Source organism: Oncorhynchus clarkii, chromosome 4 (genome assembly GCF_045791955.1).
Source record: "Oncorhynchus clarkii lewisi isolate Uvic-CL-2024 chromosome 4, UVic_Ocla_1.0, whole genome shotgun sequence".
NCBI lineage: Eukaryota > Metazoa > Chordata > Actinopteri > Salmoniformes > Salmonidae > Oncorhynchus > Oncorhynchus clarkii.
The window spans coordinates 27,832,111-27,853,754 of record NC_092150.1 but is presented as its reverse complement, the minus strand read 5'-3'; positions in this window follow the sequence as shown (position 1 = coordinate 27,853,754).

Sequence of the window (21,644 nt, the reverse complement as noted above, 5' to 3'; positions counted from 1 at the left end):
TCAATTGATTGGACATGATTTGGAAAGGCACACACTGTCTATATAAAGTCACACAGTTGACTGTGGGAGAAACTTCCAGAAGGACAACCATCTCTGCAGCACTCCACCAATCAGGCCTTTATGGTAGAGTGGCCAGATGGAAGCCACTCCTCAGTAAAAGGCACATGACAGCCCGCTTGGAGTTTGCCAAAAGGCAACTAAAGGACTCATGGACCATGAGAAACACGATTTTCTGGACTGATGAAATCCAGATTGAACTCTTCGGCCTGAATGCCAAGCGTCACGTCTGGAGGAAACCAGGCTCCATCCCTACGGCGAAGCATGGTGGTGGCAGCATCATGCTGTGGGGATATTTTTCAGCAGCATGGACTGGGAGACTAGTCAGGATTGAGGGAAAGATAAACGAAGCAAAGTACAGAGAGAACTGAAACCTGCTCCAGATTGTTCAGGACCTCAGACTGGGGAAAAGGTTCACTTTCCAACAGGACTACGACCCTAAGCACACAGCCAAGACAATGCAGGAGTGGCTTTGGGACAAATCTCTGAATGTCCTTGAGTGGCCCAGCCAGAGACCGGACTTGAGACCTGTGCAGCGACACTCCCGTCCAACCTGACAGAGCCTGAGAGGATCTGCAGAGAAGAAGGGGAGAAACTTCCCAAATGTATCTGTGTCAAACTTGTAGTGTCATACCCAAGAACAGTCGAGGCTGCAATCGCTGCCAAAGGTGCTTCAATAAAGTACTGAGTAAAGAGTCTGAATACTTATGTAAATTGTGTTTTTAATATATATATATATATATATATATATATATATATAAATTAGAAAATATTTATTAAAACCTGTTTTTACTTTGTTATTATAGGGTATTGTATGCAGATTGATGAGGGAAAAAACAAAAACAATTTAATTAATTTTAAAATAAGGCTGAAACATAACAAAGGTGGAAAAACTGAAGGGGTCTGAATACTTTCCGAATGCACTGTACACACACACACACACACACACACACACACACACACACACACACACACACACACACACACACACACACACACACACACACACACACACACACACACACACACACACACACAAACAGTAGCAGTAGACTGAGTTACCATTCCTGATAGCAGGAGACTGTTTAAAAAACCCTAGAGTCGAAGTCACCACTCCCGTAGAAATGTAATTAGCTTAATTAAATAAATAAAAAACCATGAAAATCTGTCTGAGCTACAGGAGTGTTTGGTAGACCAGGAAACATCCTGAAAATCTTCCTCCGAATGGTTTGGCCAACTATTATGACCCCTCTATGGAAAGATGATACTCTGACAAACCCGATGGAGTTCTCCAGGTTATAAAATCCAGTTGAGCTGACATTCGCTATGGTTTTAGTCATCAAGAGGGCAATATTTTATTAATGTAATAGAACCCCCCCCCCCCCCCCCCCAGAAAGCTATGACCTTTGGCTTTCACCTGGAATTGTTTATTTATGTCTGAGAAAAAAAATATTTTCAACCCATCTGGTCTAGTACACAATAAACGTATAATAATATATATATATACAAATATGCTAAAAAAAATGTTTAATGAATAAGTATTTTCAAACTTTATAACATGTCCATATCTAGATCTAATCTGTTTTAGAAGCATCTACCCAAAATATTTCACCTTTTTATTACTTTACCAAATGTACTGTATCATGACATTAGTGATAATCAAGATCTGTTACATTTGTGAACATCTAAATCAACATTTGGGCCATTTAAACAGCGTGTTTCCCTCCTATAGACAAGAGGAGAAGGGCCATGTAAAGCAATGTGTCTGCCTCCTAGGTAAAACAAATGTGACTTCCACACAAAATGACTTCTTTACTTATTTAAGTTCAAAGGAAGTGTGTAGGCCACATTATTTATCGTAGAGCTATGAACGTTATGTATTTAGATCTACCTGTTCGAGACAAATTCAGCGATTGCGTTGCAAGAAGTAGTCGAGCTGGATAAAATGTTTTTCTAAGGGCCACCCCTTTGACGTAACGTTGCAGTGAAGTGATATAAATGGATGTAATGATGCAGCCGACCATCAGAGGGAGGCAAATACACGTTTACATGGTCCTAGGAAGGTCTGTCTTCTCACTTATAAAACAGTGGGAAATCAATAAAATGTCATGTAAAAAAAAGTGATTCATTAACTCTGTAAGCCAACAAAAGTCTTAAAGTCTCAGGTTTACTGTCTCTTACCCTGTTCACAATTGACAATACTTTATCCCTCACTCCATTTCTCTCTTCCTTCCCTACATACTCTCTTTCTCTCTTCCTCTCCTACCTCTATCTTGATCTCCCTCTCTCCTCCTCTGAAGAAGGAAAGTTATGCGAGTCCTGTCCAAGGGACTTTACAATACAGAGAAGTGTGTGTGCACGCAGGTGTGTGTGCGTGCCATAAGGGACTTGACAGCACAAATATTCCTGGCTGCTCTCAGGGAGAGTCAGTGGGGTCTCTCCCCCTTCCTTCTCTCTCTCGCGCTCTCATGTTCTCTGCTCTCTCTGAGTGCAGTGGTGTAAAGTACTTAAGTAAAAATACTCTAAAGTATACTACTTTCTATTTTTCGGGTATATGTACCTTACTATTTATATTTTTGATTACTTTAACTTCACTATATTCCAAAGAAAATAATGTACTTTTTAGTTCATACATTTTCCCTGAAACCCAAAAGTTCTCGTTACATTTTGAATGCTTAGCAGGACAGGACAATTGTCCAATTCACGCATCTATCAAGAGAACATCCCTGATCATCCCTACTGCCCCTGACCTGGCAGACTCACTAAACACAAATGTGTTGTTTGTAAATGATGTCTGAGTGTTGGAGTATGCCCCAGGCTATCCATAAAATAAAATAAACAAGGAAATGGTACCGTCTGGTTTGCTTAATATAAGGATTTAAAAAATATATTTTTACTTTTAATACTTATTAAGTATATTTAAACCCAAATACTTTTTACTCAAGTGTTATTTCACTGGGTGACTTTCACTTTTGTTTGAATCATTTTCTATTAAGCTATCTTTACTTTTACTCAAGTAGGATATTTTGTTACTTTCTCCACCACTGCTGGAGAGTGAGTGTAGACGTGGAACCAGGTTCCAGAGGGGGTTCCTGTGCTGGTCAGGGATCAGTGAGAGGACGACAGAACCAAGCAGAGAGTTCTGAGACACGGAACGAACATAACTCAGGAATGAAAAACACAAAACTCTTCCACCACTGGGAGGTAGAGAGTGAGGGAGGTAGAGAGTGAGGGAGGGAGAGAGAAAAAGAGAGAGGGAGGGCGAGAGAGGCGAGCTCGTCCCTTTGGGTTGACGTGACTAATCAGTCATATTTTACTACCACTGTGTTTCACAGTTGTTAATGTCACAGCTTCACAATCATATTTCATGCATTCCGGACAGCTGTAGCAGCATTTGCTTTACGGCATGAAAACCATTCTTTCTCTCCCAAAACTAGGTCTGAGGTCATTGCTAAGAGAAAGACCTAACTATCAAATGGGGAAAAACATACAATAACTCCAGAAATAACATGAGTACTAGAGCCTAATCACCAGAACTACAGTTGGATCAGAGCAATAACAGCGAGGGCTAACCAGTTAAGCCCCTGTTATTGTAGGGAGCCCGGTTACTTTGCTGAACTGGAGGCTGCAAGGAGCTATGCCCATTGAACAGAGACAGAGCCTTATCTTTCTTCCTGACTGGAGAGTGATGTGTATGGTCTTATGAATAGAGTATGGCTGTGTGACTGAGCCGGGTGACAAACACATTTTCCGCCCTGATAGCCTGAACAGTGGGAACATCCTGCCTCCAGCAGACTCACAGGCTTACCTCTATGCAGACTAATCAGGCGTGTTATACAGACTAATCAGTCTTCATACAACCTGCAGGTTTACATGGAACAGTCACAAGATAGTTGCTTAGTTTTATGGCTGAGTTGAAATTTACTTAAATAAACTACACCTCATGGCTATGGGGTCAATCTAATGGGTGAAATATACACTGCTCAAAAAAATAAAGGGAACACTAAAATAACACATCCTAGATCTGAAGGAATGAACTATTCTTATTAAATACTTTTTTCTTTACATAGTTGAATGTGCTGACAACAAAATCACAAAAATTATCAATGGAAATCAAATTTATCAACCCATTGAGGTCAGGATTTGGAGTCACACTCAAAATTAAAGTGGAAAACCACACTACAGGCTGATCCAACTTTGATGTAATGTCCTTAAAACAAGTCAAAATGAGGCTCAGTAGTGTGTGTGGCCTCCACGTGCCTGTATGACCTCCCTACAACACCTGGGCATGCTCCTGATGAGGTGGCGGATGGTCTCCTGAGGGATCTCCTCCCAGACCTGGACTAAAGCATCCGCCAACTCCTGGACAGTCTGTGGTGCAACGTGGCGTTGGTAGATGGAGCGAGACATGATGTCCCAGATGTGCTCAATTGGATTCAGGTCTGGGGAACGGGCGGGCCAGTCCATAGCATCAATGCCTTCCTCTTGCAGGAACTGCTGACACACTCCAGCCACATGAGGTCTTGCATTGTCTTGCATTAGGAGGAACCCAGGGCCAACCGCACCAGCATATGGTCTCACAAGGGGTCTGAGGATCTAATTTCCTAATGGCAGTCAGGCTACCTCTGGCGAGCACATGGAGGGCTGTGCGGCCCCCCAAAGAAATGCCACCCCACACCATGACTGACCCACCGCCAAACCGGTCATGCTGGAGGTTGTTGCAGGCAGCAGAACGTTCTCCACGGCGTCTCCAGACGCTGGTGCGTCTGTCACATGTGCTCAGTGTGAACCTGCTTTCATCTGTGAAGAGCACAGGGCGCCAGTGGCGAATTTGCCAATCTTGGTGTTCTCTGGCAAATGCCAAATGTCCTGCACGGTGTTGGGCTGTAAAGCACAACCCCCACCTGTGGACGTCGGGCCCTCATACCACCCTCATGGAGTCTGTTTCTGACCGTTTGAGCAGACAAATGCACATTTGTGGCCTGCTGGAGGTCATTTTGCAGGGCTCTGGCAGTGCTCCTCCTGGTCCTCCTTGCACAAAGGCGGAGGTAGCGGTCCTGCTGCTGGGTTGTTGCCCTCCTACGGCCTCCTCCACGTCTCCTGATGTACTGGCCCGTCTCCTGGTAGCGCCTCCATGCTCTGGACACTACGCTGACAGACACAGCAAACCTTCTTGCCACAGCTCGCATTGATGTGCCATCCTGGATGAGCTGCACTACCTGAGCCACTTGTGTGGGTTGTAGACTCCGTCTCATGCTACCACTAGAGTGAAAGCACCGCCAGCATTCAAAAGTGACCAAAACATCAGCCAGGAAGCATAGGAACTGAGAAGTCGTCTGTTGTCACCACCTGCAGAACCACTCCTTTATTGGGGGTGTCTTGCTAATTGCCTATAATTTCCACCTGTTGTCTATTCCATTTACACAACAGCATGTGAAATTTATTGTCAATCAGTGTTGCTTCCTAAGTGGACAGTTTGATTTCACAGAAGTGTGATTGACTTGGAGTTACATTGTGTTGTTTAAGTGTTCCCTTTATTTTTTGAGCAGTGTATATAGTGCCTTCAGAAAATATTCACACCCCTTGTAACGGTTTTCTTGATGAGAAGGAGAGTCGGACCAAAATGCGGCGTGTAGATTGCGATCCATGTTTATTGTGACTATAGCAACACGAATCTAAATACAAACAGTGCAAAATAATAAACGTAATGAAAACCGAAACAGCCTAAACTGATGCAAACTAACACTAAGGACAATCACCCACAAACACACAGTGAAACCCAGGCTACCTAAATATGGTTCCCAATCAGAGACAATGACTAACACCTGCCTCTGATTGAGAACCATATCAGGCCAGACATAGAAATAGACAAACAAGACATCCAACATAGAATGCCCACCCAGTTCACGTCCTGACCAACACTAAAACAAGGAAAACACACACGAACGATGGTCAGAACGTGACAGTACCCCCCCTCCAAGGTGCGGACTCCGGACGCACAACTTAAACCTATGGGGGAGGGTGTGGGTGGGCATCTGTCCGCGGTGGCGGCTCTGGCGCTGGACGTGGACCCCACTCCATAACAGTTTTAGTCCACCTCCTTAGCGTCCCTAGATAGGTTACCCTCCTTAAAGACCGCTCGGGACAGAGGGGCAGCTCGGGACAGAGGTAGCTCGGGACTGATGGGTAGCTCAGCACTGAGAGGAAGCTCAGCACTGAGAGGAAGCTCAGCACTGAGAGGAAGCTCAGGCAGGTGGTTGGATCCGGCAGATCCTGGCTGGCTGGCGGTTCTGGAAGATCCTGGCTGACTGGCGGATCCGGAAGAGTCTGGTCGACTGGCGGATCTGGAAGAGTCTGGTCGACTGGCGGATCTGGAAGAGTCTGGTCGACTGGCGGATCTGGAAGAGTCTGGTCGACTGGCGGATCTGGAAGAGTCTGGTCGACTGGCGGATCTGGAAGAGTCTGGTCGACTGGCGGATCTGGAAGAGTCTGGTCGACTGGCGGATCTGGAAGAGTCTGGTCGACTGGCAGATCTGGAAGAGTCTGGTCGACTGGCAGATCTGGAAGAGTCTGGTCGACTGGCAGATCTGGAAGAGTCTGGTCGACTGGCAGATCTGGAAGAGTCTGGTCGACTGGCAGATCTGGAAGAGTCTGGTCGACTGGCAGATCTGGAAGAGTCTGGTCGACTGGCAGATCTGGAAGAGTCTGGTCGACTGGCTGCTCTGGCTGCTCCATGCTGACTGGCTGCTCCATGATGACTGGCAGCTCTGGCTGCTCCATGCTGACTGGCTGCTCCATGCTGACTGGCAGCTCTGGCTGCTCCATGCTGACTGGCTGCTCTGGCTGCTCCATGCTGACTGGCTGCTCCATGCTGACTGGCGGCCCTGGCTGCTCCATGCTGACTGGCGGCCCTGGCTGCTCCATGCTGACTGGCGGCCCTGGCTGCTCCATGCTGACTGGCGGCCCTGGCTGCTCCATACTGACTGGCAGCTCTGGCGGCTCCTTGCAGACTGGCAGCTCTGGCGGCTCCTTGCAGACTGGCAGCTCTGGCGGCTCCTTGCAGACTGGCAGCTTTGGCGGCATCCTGCAGAAAGGCAGCTCTGGCGGCTCCTTGCAGACTGGCAGCTCCTTGCAGACTGGCAGCTCCTTGCAGACTGGCAGCTCCTTGCAGACTGGCAGCTCCTTGCAGACTGGCAGCTCCTTGCAGACTGGCAGCTCTATGCAGACTGGCAGCTCTATGCAGACTGGCAGTTCTGAACAGGCGGGAGACTCCGGCAGCGCTGTAGAGAAGGAAGGCTCTAACAGCGCTAAACAGGCGGGAGACTCCGACAGCGCTGGAGAGGAGGAAGGCTCTGGCAGCGCTGGACAGGCGAGGCGCACTGTAGGCCTGATGCGTGGTGCTGGCACTGGTGGTACTGGGCCGAGGACACGCACAGGAAGCCTGGTGCGGGGAGCTGCTACCGGAGGGCTGGGGTGTGGAGGTGGTACTGGAAAAACCGGACCGTGCAGGCGCACTGGAGCTCTTGAGCACCGAGCCTGCCCAACCTTACCTGGTTGAATGCTCACGGTCGCCCTGCCAGTGCGGCGAGGTGGAATAGCCCGCACTGGGCTATGCAGGCGAACCGGAGACACCGAGCGCAAGGCTGGTGCCATGTAAGCCGGCCCAAGGAGACGCACTGGAGACCAGATGCGTAGAGCCGGCTTCATGGCACTTGGCTCGATGCCCACTCTAGCCCGGCCGATACGCGGAGCTGGAATGTACCGCACCGGGCTGTGCACCCGCACTGGGGACACCGTGCGCTCCACAGCATAACACGGTGCCTGCCCGGTCTCTCTAGCCCCCCGGTAACCACAGGAAGTTGGCTCAGGTCTCCTACCTGGCGTAGCCATACTCCCTGTTAGCCCCCCCCCAAGACATTTTTGGGGCTGACTCCCGGGCTTCCATCCACGACGCCGCGCTGCCTCCTCATACCAGCGCCTCTCCGCTTTCGCCGCCTCCAGTTCTTCTTTGGGACGGCGATATTCTCCTGGCTGAGCCCAGGGTCCTCTTCTGTCTAATTCCTCCTCCCATGTCCATACCTCCTCGCGCTGCTCCTGCTGCTGCTTTTTTCGTTGCCCATTACCACACCGCTTGGTCCTGTTGTGGTGGGTGATTCTGTAACGGTTTTCTTGATGAGAAGGAGAGTCGGACCAAAATGCGGCGTGTAGATTGCGATCCATGTTTATTGTGACTATAGCAACACGAATCTAAATACAAACAGTGCAAAATAATAAACGTAATGAAAACCGAAACAGCCTAAACTGGTGCAAACTAACACTAAGGACAATCACCCACAAACACACAGTGAAACCCAGGCTACCTAAATATGGTTCCCAATCAGAGACAATGACTAACACCTGCCTCTGATTGAGAACCATATCAGGCCAGACATAGAAATAGACAAACAAGACATCCAACATAGAATGCCCACCCAGTTCACGTCCTGACCAACACTAAAACAAGGAAAACACACACGAACGATGGTCAGAACGTGACACCCCTTGACTTTTTCCAGATTTTGTTGTGTTACAAAGTGGGATTAAAATATAGGTAATTGTCATTTTTTTTGTCAACGATCTACACAAAATATTCTAATGTCAAAGTGGTAGATAAATTCTAACATTTGTAAAAAAAAAAATATATATATATTAAAATATATATATAAACCACTAATATATCTTGTTTAAATAAGTATTCAACCCCCTGAGTCAATACATGTTAGAATCACCTTTGGCAGTGGTTACAGCTGTGAGTCTTTCTGGTCAAGTCTCTAAAAGCTTTGCACACCTGGATTGTACAATATTTGCACATTCTTTTTTTAAATACTTCAAGCTCTGTAAAGTTGGTTGTTGATCTTTGCTAGACAACCATTTTAAAGTCTTGCCATACATTTTCATTTTTTTATTTAACCTTTATTTTAACCCAGGAAAACATATTGAGACCTAGGTCTCTTTTACAAATATGCCCTGTGTATACTACATAAATATACACATTATACCCAAACATATACACATTAAAATACAAAAACACAGTCATGGGAAGCAACAATAAAACATCACAAATCACCCAGAAAAACAGCTACATTCCTCCACAAATAAATCCCCAATCAATACTTTAAATTCCCCAAATGGCACCAGTGTATCAAGATGAAATGCATTTTGAATTTTGTTCCAGCAATACGGTGCATTAAAACTAAAAGCAGATTTATCTAGCTCAATGCAAAACCTCTGAAACCTCTAGAGTTAACCAATCCTGTGAGGGCTACTATGGTAGTTGGCATATAAAGGTTTAAGAGTAGTAGCAGCTGCACTTTGATAAATAATATCACCATAATCAAGAACAGATAAGAAGGTTGACTGAATAGTCTGCATGCTACTGTTTAGAGAAAGGCACAATCTGTTTCTGTAGAAAAAACAACAACTTTAAATCTTAGCATCTTAACCAGCTCATCTATAGGTTTTTAAAATTTCAAATCCATTTAAATCCAAATGCCTAAGTATTTATATGCGGGAACACGTTTGATTGGAGAACCATCTAATGAGTGAACATGTAGTTAATCTGAAACATGACTGTTTGAGAACAACATGTATTTAATTTTTAAAATCAGCAAGGGTTTCCTGCATAGCTATACAATCTGACTGTAGTGTTGACACAACCAGATCAACAGTTGGGGCAATAACATACATAATAATATCATCCACATAGAGATTGAGTTTACAATTTTTAACAGATTTATTTATTTATTTATTTTACCTTTATTTAACCAGGTAGGCAAGTTGAGAACAAGTTCTCATTTACAATTGCGACCTGGCCAAGATAAAGCAAAGCAGTTCGACAGATACAACGACACAGAGTTACACATGGAGTAAAACAAACATACAGTCAATAATACAGTATAAACAAGTCTATATACAATGTGAGCAAATGAGGTGAGAAGGGAGGTAAAGGCAAAAAAGGCCATGGTGGCAAGGTAAATACAATATAGCAAGTAAAACACTGGAATGGTAGTTTTGCAATGGAAGAATGTGCAAAGTAGAAATAAAAATAATGGGGTGCAAAGGAGCAAAATAAATAAATAAATTAAATACAGTTGGGAAAGAGGTAGTTGTTTGGGCTAAATTATAGGTGGGCTATGTACAGGTGCAGTAATCTGTGAGCTGCTCTGACAGTTGGTGCTTAAAGCTAGTGAGGGAGATAAGTGTTTCCAGTTTCATAGATTTTTGTAGTTCGTTCCAGTCATTGGCAGCAGAGAACTGGAAAGAGAGGCGGCCAAAGAAATAATTGGTTTTGGGGGTGACTAGAGAGATATACCTGCTGGAGCGTGTGCTACAGGTGGGAGATGCTATGGTGACCAGCGAGCTGAGATAAGGGGGAACTTTACCTAGCAGGGTCTTGTAGATGACATGGAGCCAGTGGGTTTGGCGACGAGTATGAAGCGAGGGCCAGCCAACGAGAGCGTACAGGTCGCAATGGTGGGTAGTATATGGGGCTTTGGTGACAAAACGGATTGCACTGTGATAGACTGCATCCAATTTGTTGAGTAGGGTATTGGAGGCTATTTTGTAAATGACATCGCCAAAGTCGAGGATTGGTAGGATGGTCAGTTTTACAAGGGTATGTTTGGCAGCATGAGTGAAGGATGCTTTGTTGCGAAATAGGAAGCCAATTCTAGATTTAACTTTGGATTGGAGATGTTTGATATGGGTCTGGAAGGAGAGTTTACAGTCTAACCAGACACCTAAGTATTTGTAGTTGTCCACGTATTCTAAGTCAGAGCCGTCCAGAGTAGTGATGTTGGACAGGCGGGTAGGTGCAGGTAGCGATCGGTTGAAGAGCATGCATTTAGTTTTACTTGTATTTAAGAGCAATTGGAGGCCACGGAAGGAGAGTTGTATGGCATTGAAGCTTGCCTGAAGGGTTGTTAACACAGTGTCCAAAGAAGGGCCGGAAGTATACAGAATGGTGTCGTCTGCGTAGAGGTGGATCAGAGACTCACCAGCAGCAAGAGCGACCTCATTGATGTATACAGAGAAGAGAGACGGTCCAAGAATTGAACCCTGTGGCACCCCCATAGAGACTGCCAGAGGTCCGGACAACAGACCCTCCGATTTGACACACTGAACTCTATCAGAGAAGTAGTTGGTGAACCATGCGATGCAATCATTTGAGAAACCAAGGCTGTTGAGTCTGCCGATGAGGATGTGGTGATTGACAGAGTCGAAAGCCTTGGCCAGATCAATGAATACGGCTGCACAGTAATGTTTGTTATCGATGGCGGTTAAGATATCGTTTAGGACCTTGAGCGTGGCTAAGATGCACCCATGACCAGCTCTGAAACCAGATTGCATAGCAGAGAAGGTATGGTGAGATTCGAAATGGTCGGTAATCTGTTTGTTGACTTGGCTTTCGAAGACCTTAGAAAGGCATGGTAGGATAGATATAGGTCTGTAGCAGTTTGGGTCAAGAGTGTCCCCCCCTTTGAAGAGGGGGATGACCGCAGCTGCTTTCCAATCTTTGGGAATCTCAGACGACACGAAAGAGAGGTTGAACAGGCTAGTAATAGGGGTGGCAACAATTTCGGCAGATAATTTTAGAAAGAAAGGGTCCAGATTGTCTAGCCCGGCTGATTTGTAGGGGTCCAGATTTTGCAGCTCTTTCAGAACATCAGCTGAATGGATTTGGGAGAAGGAGAAATGGGGAAGGCTTGGGCGAGTTGCTGTTGGGGGTGCAGTGCTGTTGACAGGGGTAGGAGTAGCCAGGTGGAAAGCATGGCCAGCAGTAGAAAAATGCTTATTGAAATTTTCAATTATGGTGGATTTATCAGTGGTGATAGTGTTTCCTATCTTCAGTGCAGTGGGCAGCTGGGAGGAGGTGTTCTTATTCTCCATGGACTTTACAGTGTCCCAGAACTTTTTTGAGTTAGTGTTGCAAGAAGCAAATTTCTGCTTGAAAAAGCTAGCCTTGGCTTTTCTAACTGCCTGTGTGTAATGGTTTCTAGCTTCCCTGAACAGCTGCATATCACGGGGGCTGTTCGATGCTAATGCAGAACGCCATAGGATGTTTTTGTGTTGTTTAAGGGCAGTCAGGTCTGGGGAGAACCAAGGGCTATATCTGTTCCTGGTTCTAAATTTCTTGAATGGGGCATGTTTATTTAAGATGGTTAGGAAGGCATTTAAAAAAAATATCCAGGCATCCTCTACTGACGGGATGATTGGGTGATTGGAATTTACAGCTGCCGGAAGATGACTTCCTGCTGGCCCCTGGTCATCTTCCATAACATCATTGATGTTTCCTCGTACAATACTTTCATGATATGGAACAAGATCAACCCTTCCTGGATGCCTCAAGCAGAACAAGAGGAGAGTGTTCCTGGAGCAGCTGAGAAAGGCACATTCAAAGAAGGAAACGCCTCCCCCGCACAGCAGCCTCTGCAGCGCTTGTGAAAGCTGTTCAGGGGAATGAATCTTGTCCCAATCCACCTGAGGCTGCAGCTGGGGCAGGCAAGAGGAGGAGATGCCAATTCTGCCCCCAAAAGAAGGACTGTAAAACAAATACTATGTGCTGTACATGTGAGAAATACATCTGCTAAGTCCATGCACACACACTTGCGTACTGTCCTGCATGTGCTAATTAGAGTTGATTGATTTATGTTCTTCACGATTTTGTTTTGTATCTATTATCTTATTTTATTATTATTTATTGTTGTTGTTTATATACCTTGTGGGTGTGGGCAATGGTTCAAAAAATGGGAGAAGACTAGTATAATATAGTTGAATTTCTCATTGTACAGTATTTAAGAATATATCACTATGTTGCCAAAAAAGTTCCCTTCAATAAAATGCATTCAAAACTACTTTCTGCACATTTCTGCTACTTTCTTAGGCTATACAAGTGCTATCACTTGCTACAAAATGTATGTTTACACCTATGCAGTACCCTTAGCAATAATAATAATAATAATAAACCTCTACTTTAGTAAAGAAATTATTTTGACAGCTGTGTTGTAATAAAACGAGTGGTGTCCACTGATTAAATGCAGTCTTTCTGCATTGTGAAGAGGGAAAACCCAGATATTCACAAAGTTTGTGATGATTGACAGGTTGTTTCTTCATGCAAAATAGATTTGGGGTTTAAAATTCAATTAAGCTGCATTGTTTTAGGGATTTATTGAAGGTGGGTTATTTTTTACCCTTAGAACAAGGGGAGTATACAGAATGTTAAGACTACACAAGGGTTAAATAAAACATGTGGGTTATTGAGCCAACAATGATGGGCGCTGCACACATAAGCAGACCGGGATCCAGTTGGTCGCCCGCTGTGGATGTCTTGTTGTCTATGGTGATTAAATGCTTCAATGATGGCATTTTTTCCGTAATGAATCCAGTGTCTGAATGAATTTGTTGTGGCAGAAAGGAGGAAGGAGAACCCTTCAGGGATTTTACAGTTTTCCTGAATTTAGCCAGGTTCCCATAACAATCTGAAAGAGGGTTTACTTAATAATCAGATTGAGCCATTCTGATTTGTCTTTTCCAATGATTCCTCAGTTGCTTAAAAGCTTGCTCGTCCAGGGCTAAGCCTGTGTTCCAGGCCTTGACCCAAGCATCATGTCTTTTATGAATAACTTCTGATAATTCTGCAGTGTAGCAGGCATTCGATTTGCCTTTAACCCTTCATTTTTTAAATTATATTTTAAATTAGTATTGAAGACATCTGCAAAATGTCTGAAAGCTAAATCAGGTTCAGGGATATCTGAAATAGAATCAAGGTCACACAAAAAATAATTTTGTATTCCCACATCTCTAATAGAAAAAACTGGGCAATGGTCACTAATGTCTTGAGCGAAGACACCGGTAGAAACATATTTATCTGGTGTATTTGTTAAGATAAGATCAATCAGATTTGACTTTGAGGGATCTTTAGAGTTGGGCTGTGTAGGCTTAGTCACCAGCTGGGTTAGGTTTAGATCATTACACGTCTTTTAGATTGTCTGAAGCCTGCATTTCCCAAACATAATTTAGGTCACCCAGGATAATAACCTCAAGTGCACAAAGGTTAGCCGAGGGAGGATGGTAGGCCACTATAACAGTTATGGATAAAAAAAATTCTCACAACAAAGGCTTGAAGACAGTAACTCACATGTTTGGGAAATGGATTTCAGTAAAGAGACAGAGAAAGGGTTTATGTTAAGAATGGCCACTCCACCACCTCTAACCTGTCTGTCAGCTCTGAACATGTTATAACCCTCAATATTAATATCATAGTCCAGAATGTCCACAGAGATCCAAGTTTCAGTCAATACCAGAATGTCCCGGATTCGTCTGCATAGCCCAGATCTTGATGTAATCCAGTTTAGGAAGTAAACTCCTCATGTTCAGATGCATCAACCTAAGTCCTTTACAATTTTTAGTCACATGGAGTCTCCAAGTCAAACAAGCTAATAGGCAGTTGCAGGCCCTGTCTGACGGTTGATATTGGTATAGTTGGTATGGCTATAAGATTGCACCATTTGGTCTATCCCTATTAGTAACAGAGGAAGGAGTAGAAATTGGAATGACTTTTCCAAGTGAGGAATCAGTGAGGAATCTGGTGAGGCCGCAGCCGATGTTAATGTGGGGAACTCTCAGAGTAACCAATGACGGATTGTTATAAACTGACTTACATGGGCTTTGTTTGCTATCGTGCAACAGCCAAAGCCCCCTACGTGATTTGAAAACCAAGGGGGTATTTAAGTTCATGGAATTCATATTTGTAGTAAAAGCACTGGGTGAGCAGACCATAGCAGATCTAAGAGTGGAGTTTACAACTGACAACACCCCTGGCAGTATAGACAACAGTCTGTCGATAACGCTGAGAAAGGATGGGAGGTATTACCTGAGCAGGGATTGGTCTGTCTCTGAGTCAATATCTAAACACTGCCTTGAAATGTGAAGAGAGGGTCCAGGCTCATCTCTATAGAGCATCTATTGTTTCCAAAAAGTGTTAAAATTTTCATTAAAAGTTATGCCAACAGAGTGGCAGTAGTCTTTAAGACAGATATGAAGAGCTGAGCTTGCTGAACCTTTCGCAGCCACAACCCAGCGACCCAATGGGAACAGAGATAATCAGCTGCCTTTCAGTGTGTTCATCAGTTCAATACAATCCTGTTTCATTAGCTCTGATTTACCCTTATTCATATCATTTGATCCCACATGCACTACGACAGCAGCAGCCCCTGGGTAGCACAGGGTTTTTGCTCCAGGAACCGAAATGTGCCTCATCATGGAGCTACTAATGATGATGGCTGAGGAGGAAGACGAGAGTCCATGGACATCTGACCTTTTCTGAGGGAAGGGCGGGTGAGATGGGAGGGGAGAGGTAACTTCATTAGGGAGGTGTCTCTGCAGGGCATCCCTTGCCAGTCAGTCTGAGATGGGTGAGATGGTGGCGAGGCAGTGGCACAATGACCAGGCTGATGAGTAGAAACTCTTAGAGTGGGACCTTTCCAGGATATGCTGCAATGTCTCAGTTAGCTTACTCTGGATGTCCAGCTCAGACATATATTCCTCAATTAGCTGACAGTTTCCACATTGGAAATGTGTCCGGTCAATATTATCCCAGAGCTGTGCAAAATAGGTGCAGCTCCAACCATTGGATGAAACGATCACCGTAGTCTCTTAAGGTGATAGCCGCCAATCTGGAAAAATACATTTTCTCCATACGGCAGAAAGTGGTAGACAACATTTTGGGAATAGTCAGTTAAAATCCACACAAATAAAATATGTTGGTGAGGAATCAGCTAAAAGTCAATCAATCCACACAGTGTGATAGTTAGTTAGATTGAATCACACAGATTGTAAGATCACCGCAGTTTAAGACAGCAAGCCAGAACCCAACCACAGACTAGAAACCAGCCAGCACTAGGACCAACAAGAAACACAAACAAGGCACAAAACTCACCAGCATAACAACAGCAAGGAGAGAGCAGTGACTTACTCAATGCGATTAAATTCTGGGGCCCATCAGAGCAGCAGTACAATGGAGGCCGTGTTGCTAGTATGATAGCCAGGAGAAAAGCACCTTGGAAGGGATGTAGTTTCCAGTACAGGCCAGTGGAAACTGGGAGGGAGGCAAGCGCTACACCGGGCTGCGGGAAAGTTAAAAGAATAAAATAAATCCAAGTAAAACCAAGTGGAGTTCAAGTTTGACAGTAGTCCAAAAACATCTAAGGCACAGAGTAACGTGGAAGCAGTAGGTAGGTGTGTAATTAGATAATGCCCCAGTGCCGAGTAGGGTGCCCAGGTATATTCAAGTAGGCCTCAAACGTTTCAGCAGACCTGTTTCTTTATGTCTCCGTAAAAACTCTGTATGCAATATTACACTATTGTCCAATGTGTTCACAGCCACTTGAAACCAAGCTAAATGGAGACAAAAATCCACAAAAATCTTTTCAATAACAGACACTGATCAGAGAAAAAGGACATGATTGCCGTCATTTTGAAAAGTGGGTGTAGTGTACAAATAAAACATTTAAATCGATTTAAGTCAAAACTGTAATTAGGCCACTCATGAACATTCAATGTCATTTTGGTAAGCAACTCCCGGGTATATTTGGCTTTGTGTTTTAGTTCATTGTCCTGCTGAAAGGGGAATTTGTCTCCCAGCAGACTGAATAAGGTTTTCCTCTAGGACTTTGTCTGTGCTTAGCTGTATTCCGTTTATTTCTATCCTGAAAAACTCCCTAGTCCTAGCAGATGACAAGCATACCAATAACATGACGCAGCCACCACCATACTTGAAAATCTGAAGAGTGATGTGTTGGATTTGCCCCAAACATAACGCTTTGTATTCAGGACATAAAGTTAATTTCTTTGCCACATTTCTTTAAGTTTTCCTTTAGTGCCTGATTGAAAATAGAATGCATGTTTTGGAATATTTGTATTCTGTACAGGCTTCCTTCTTTTCACTCTGTCAATTAGGTTAGTTTTGTGGAGTAGCTATGTTGTTGATCTGTCCTCAGTGTTCTCCTATCACAGCCATTAAACTCGGTAACTGCTTTAAAGTCACCATTGGCCTCATGGTGAAATCCCTGAGCGGTTTCCTTCCTTTCCGGCAACTGAGTTATGAAAGACGCCTGTATCTTTGTAGTGACTGGGTGTATTAATACACCATCCAAAGTGTACTTAATAACTTCACCATGCTCAAAAGAATATTCAATGTCAGTTTATTTTTATTTTTGAATCTGTGTTTGAAATTCACTGCTCGACTGAGGGACCTTACAGATCGTTGCATGTGTGGGGTACAGAGATGAGGTAGTTAATCAAAAATCATGATAAACACTATTATTGCAGAAGAGTGAGTCCATGCAACGTATTATGTAACTTGTAAAGCACATTGTTACTCCTGAACTTATTTAGGCTTGCCATAAAAGGTGTTGAATTCTTATTTATTCAACACAATCAGCTTTTCTTTTTTGCTGTTGCTGAAAAACATAACTCTACTTTGACATTTGGTATTGTGGGTAGGCCAATGACAAAACAAATCTAAATGTAATCAAAATTATATTCAGGCTGTCAAGGGGTGTGAATACTTTCTGAAGGCACTGTAGATGTTTCTTCAATTTTGTTTTCATGGTTCTGCTTTGAGTCATTGGCTGGGAGGCAGAGCACAATGTTTCGCAAGGCTCTAAACGTGTGTCGGGACCCTCGGTGGGGGACAAAGCCTCACTGGTTTCTCATTGGCTAGCAGAGTCAGGCGTGTCATTTTTGGCCTCTGGTGTGTGTTACTGATCTCTGTGTCTAAAGAGGTTAAAACTCTGCTCTGATCACACACCGCTGTTCTAACTCAGTTGGGGTTCTGTTCCGGCTTAGTTCCGGTTCCTCAGAGGGAACAGAGAGAACCGCAGCAGATGATGGTTACCAGCAGAGCAAAGGAGAGCCATACTGTATATCTCACTGTGATTACCAGCAGAGCCATATATCTCACTGTGATTACCAGCAGAGCCATATTTCTCACTGTGATTACCAGCAGTCACACTATATATCTCATTGTGATTCTCAGAAGAGCTAAAGAGAGCCATACTGCTAAATTATCTATCCAAACGTCATCAGAACCATATTCATGAAACACATAGTGGAACTTCATAAGTCAACAACCCTCTTTCAAATAGAAATCACCTAAAGAGAGGCACCCTGCATATATAACATGGCCCACCTTTGCCATGGTGGACTTTATAAGGTGTGCGAACAACCTTTTTTTCAAATGGAAGTCAATATTAACCAATGACATGTTGAAGGGAATTACAGACTGTCCTCACCGTGGAGACCCCTTGACCTCAAAGACACGAGCACAGCATAACACATACCTCAGCTAATGCACTTGACATTCTGTAGGTAATGTAAAGCACAGGATACATGTCATGCTCAGTCAGCAGTTCGGGATATAAAAAATAAAAAAATCTCCAGGACCAGACCAGCGATAGGACATGTACAGGCAACTGCCAAAATAATGGAAACACTTGATGAGGGATACAAAGTATATTGAAAGCAGGTGATTCCACACAGAATTGGTTCCTGAGTTAATTAAGCAATTAACATCCCATCATGCTCAGGGCTATATAAAAATGCCCAGTTGCCCATTATTTTGGGTACCATAGCTAGAAGAAGAGATATTTTTTCATCAATAACTAGGGTGCGGGTAAGACTCCGGTGTCACTAAATTGATCACAAACATTTTGAAGCTGAGCCATTTGCACGTGCTCTTCTGCCCAGTACAGTCATATCTGACTAAGATCATAACATGGTGTCAGAAGTGCTTCAACCTGGTCAAATATAAGACAAGAATATAATCATGTTCTTTGTATTTATATGGATCCCCCAGCCACTCTTCCTGGGGTCCAGCAAAACTAAGGCAGTTTAAACCATTTTAAAACATTACAATACATTCACAGATTTCACAACACACTGTGTGCCCTCCGGCCCCTACTCCACCACTACCACGTGTCTACAGTACTAAATCCATGTGTATGTATAGTGCGTATGTTATTGTGTGTGTGTGTGTGTGCGTGTGCGAGTGTGTGTGTATGCATTTGTCTGTGCCAATGTTTCTGTTGCTTCACAGTCCCTGCTGTTCCATAAGGTGTATTTTATCTGTTTTTTAAATCTAATTTTAGTAGCATGTCTTGTGGGGTATGCATGGGTGTCTGAGCTGTGTGCCAGTAGTTTAGACAGACAGCTCGGTGCATTCAACATGTCAATACCTCTCATAAATAAAAGTACTGATGAAGTCAATCTCTCCTCCACTTTCAGCCATTAGAGATTGATATGCATATTATTAATTAGCTCTCTGTGTACATCCAAGGGCCAGCCGTGCTTCCCTGTTCTGAGCCAATTGCTATATTTCCTTTTTTGTGGCACCTGACCACATGACTGAGCAGTAGTCCAGGTGCGACAAAACTAGGGCCTGTAGGACCTGCCCTGTTGATGGTGTTGTTAAGAAGGCAGAGTATAGCTTTACTATAGACCGACATCTCCCCATCTTAGCTACTACTGCATCAAAATGTTTTGACCATGACAGTTTACAATCTAGTGTTACTCCAAGCAGTAGCACTCACGTCTGTAGCCATGAAGTGCTTTGGTAATGGCTCACATCAACAACATTATCCCAGAAACCCTAGACCCACTCCAATTTTCATACCACCCAATCAGATCCACAGATGATGCAATCTCTATTGCACTCCACACTGCCTTTTCCCACCTGGACAAAAGGAACACTTATGTGAGAATGCTATTCATTGACTACAGCTCAGCGTTCAACACCATAGTACCCTCAAAGCTCATCACTAAGCTAAGGATCCTGGGACTAAACACCTCCCTCTGCAACTGGATCCTAGACTTCCTGACGGGCCGCCCCCAGGTGGTGAGGGTAGGTAGCAACACATCTGCCAAGCTGATCCTCAACACTGGAGCTCCCCAGGGGTGCATGCTCAGCCCCCTCCTGTACTCCCTGTTCACCCATGACTGCATGGCCAGGCATGACTCCAACACCATCATTAAGTTTGCAGACGACACAACAGTGGTCGGCCTGATCACCGACAAGGACGAAACAGCCTATAGGGAGGAAGTCAGAGACCTGGCCGGGTGGTGCCAGAATAACAACCTATCCCTCACCGTAACCAAGAATAAGGAGATTATTGTGGACTACAGGAAAAGGAGGACGCCACCATTCTCATTGATGGGGCTGTAGTGGAGCAAGTTGAGAGCTTCAAGTTCCTTGGTGTCCACATCAACAACAAACTAGAATGGTCCAAACACACCAAGACAGTCTTGAAGAGGGCACGACAAAGCCTATTCCCCCTCAGGAAACTAAAAAGATTTGGCATGGGTCCTCAGATCCTCAAAAGGTTCTACAGCTGCAACATCGAGAGCATCCTGACTGGTTGCATCACTGCCTGGTACGGCAATTGCTGGCCTCTGACCGCAAGGCACTACAGAGGGTAGTGCCTACGGCCTAGTACATCACTGGGGCAAAGCTTCCTGCCATCCAGGACCTCTACACCAGGCGGTGTCAGAGGAAGGCCCTAAAAATTGTAAAAGACCCCAGCCACTCCAGTCATAGACTGTTCTCTCTACTACCGCATGGCAAGCGGTACCGGAGTGCCAAGTCTAGGACATAAAGGCTTCTCAACAGTTTTTACCCCCAAGCCATAAGACTCCTGAACAGGTAATCAAATGGCTACTCAAACTATTTGCATTTTGTTCCCCCCTCCACCAACCGCTCTTTTTACGCTGCTGCTACTCTCTGTCTATCATATATGCATAGTCACTTTAACTATACATTCATGTACATACTACCTCAATTAGGCCGACCAACCAGTGCTCCAGCACATTGGCTAACCAGGCTATCTGCATTGTGTCCCACCAACCACCCGCCAACCCCTCTTTTACGCTACTGCTACTCTCTGTTCATCATATATGTATAGTCACTTTAACCATATCTATATGTACATACTAGCTCAATCAGCCTGACTAACCGGTGTCTGTATGTAGCCTCGCTACTTTTATAGCCTCGCTACTGTATATAGCCTGTGTTTTTACTGTTGTTTTATTTCTTTACCTACCTATTGTTCACCTAATACCTTTTTTTGCACTATTGGTTAGCGCCTGTAAGTAAGCATTTCACTGTGTACCTGTTGTATTCAGCGCACGTGACAAATAACATTTGATTTGATTTGATCTCAACTTGCTCAATTTCCACATTATTTACAACAAGATTTAGTTGAGGTTTAGGGTTTAGTGAATGTTTTGTTCCAAATACAATGCATTTAGTTTTAGAAATATTTAGGGCTAACTTATTCCTTGCCACCCACTCTGAAACGAATTGCAGCTCTTTGTTGAGTGTTGCAGTTAATACCATTCTTTATATAATTTATCTTTGTTTCATAGTGTAGTTTCTTTTTCTTTTTCTCTAGTTTAATCACATGATTTCTTAATTTTCAGTACGTTTGCCAATTAGTTGGGCTGCCAGACTTAATTGCCATACCTTTTGCCTCATCCCAGTTTCATAAATGCGT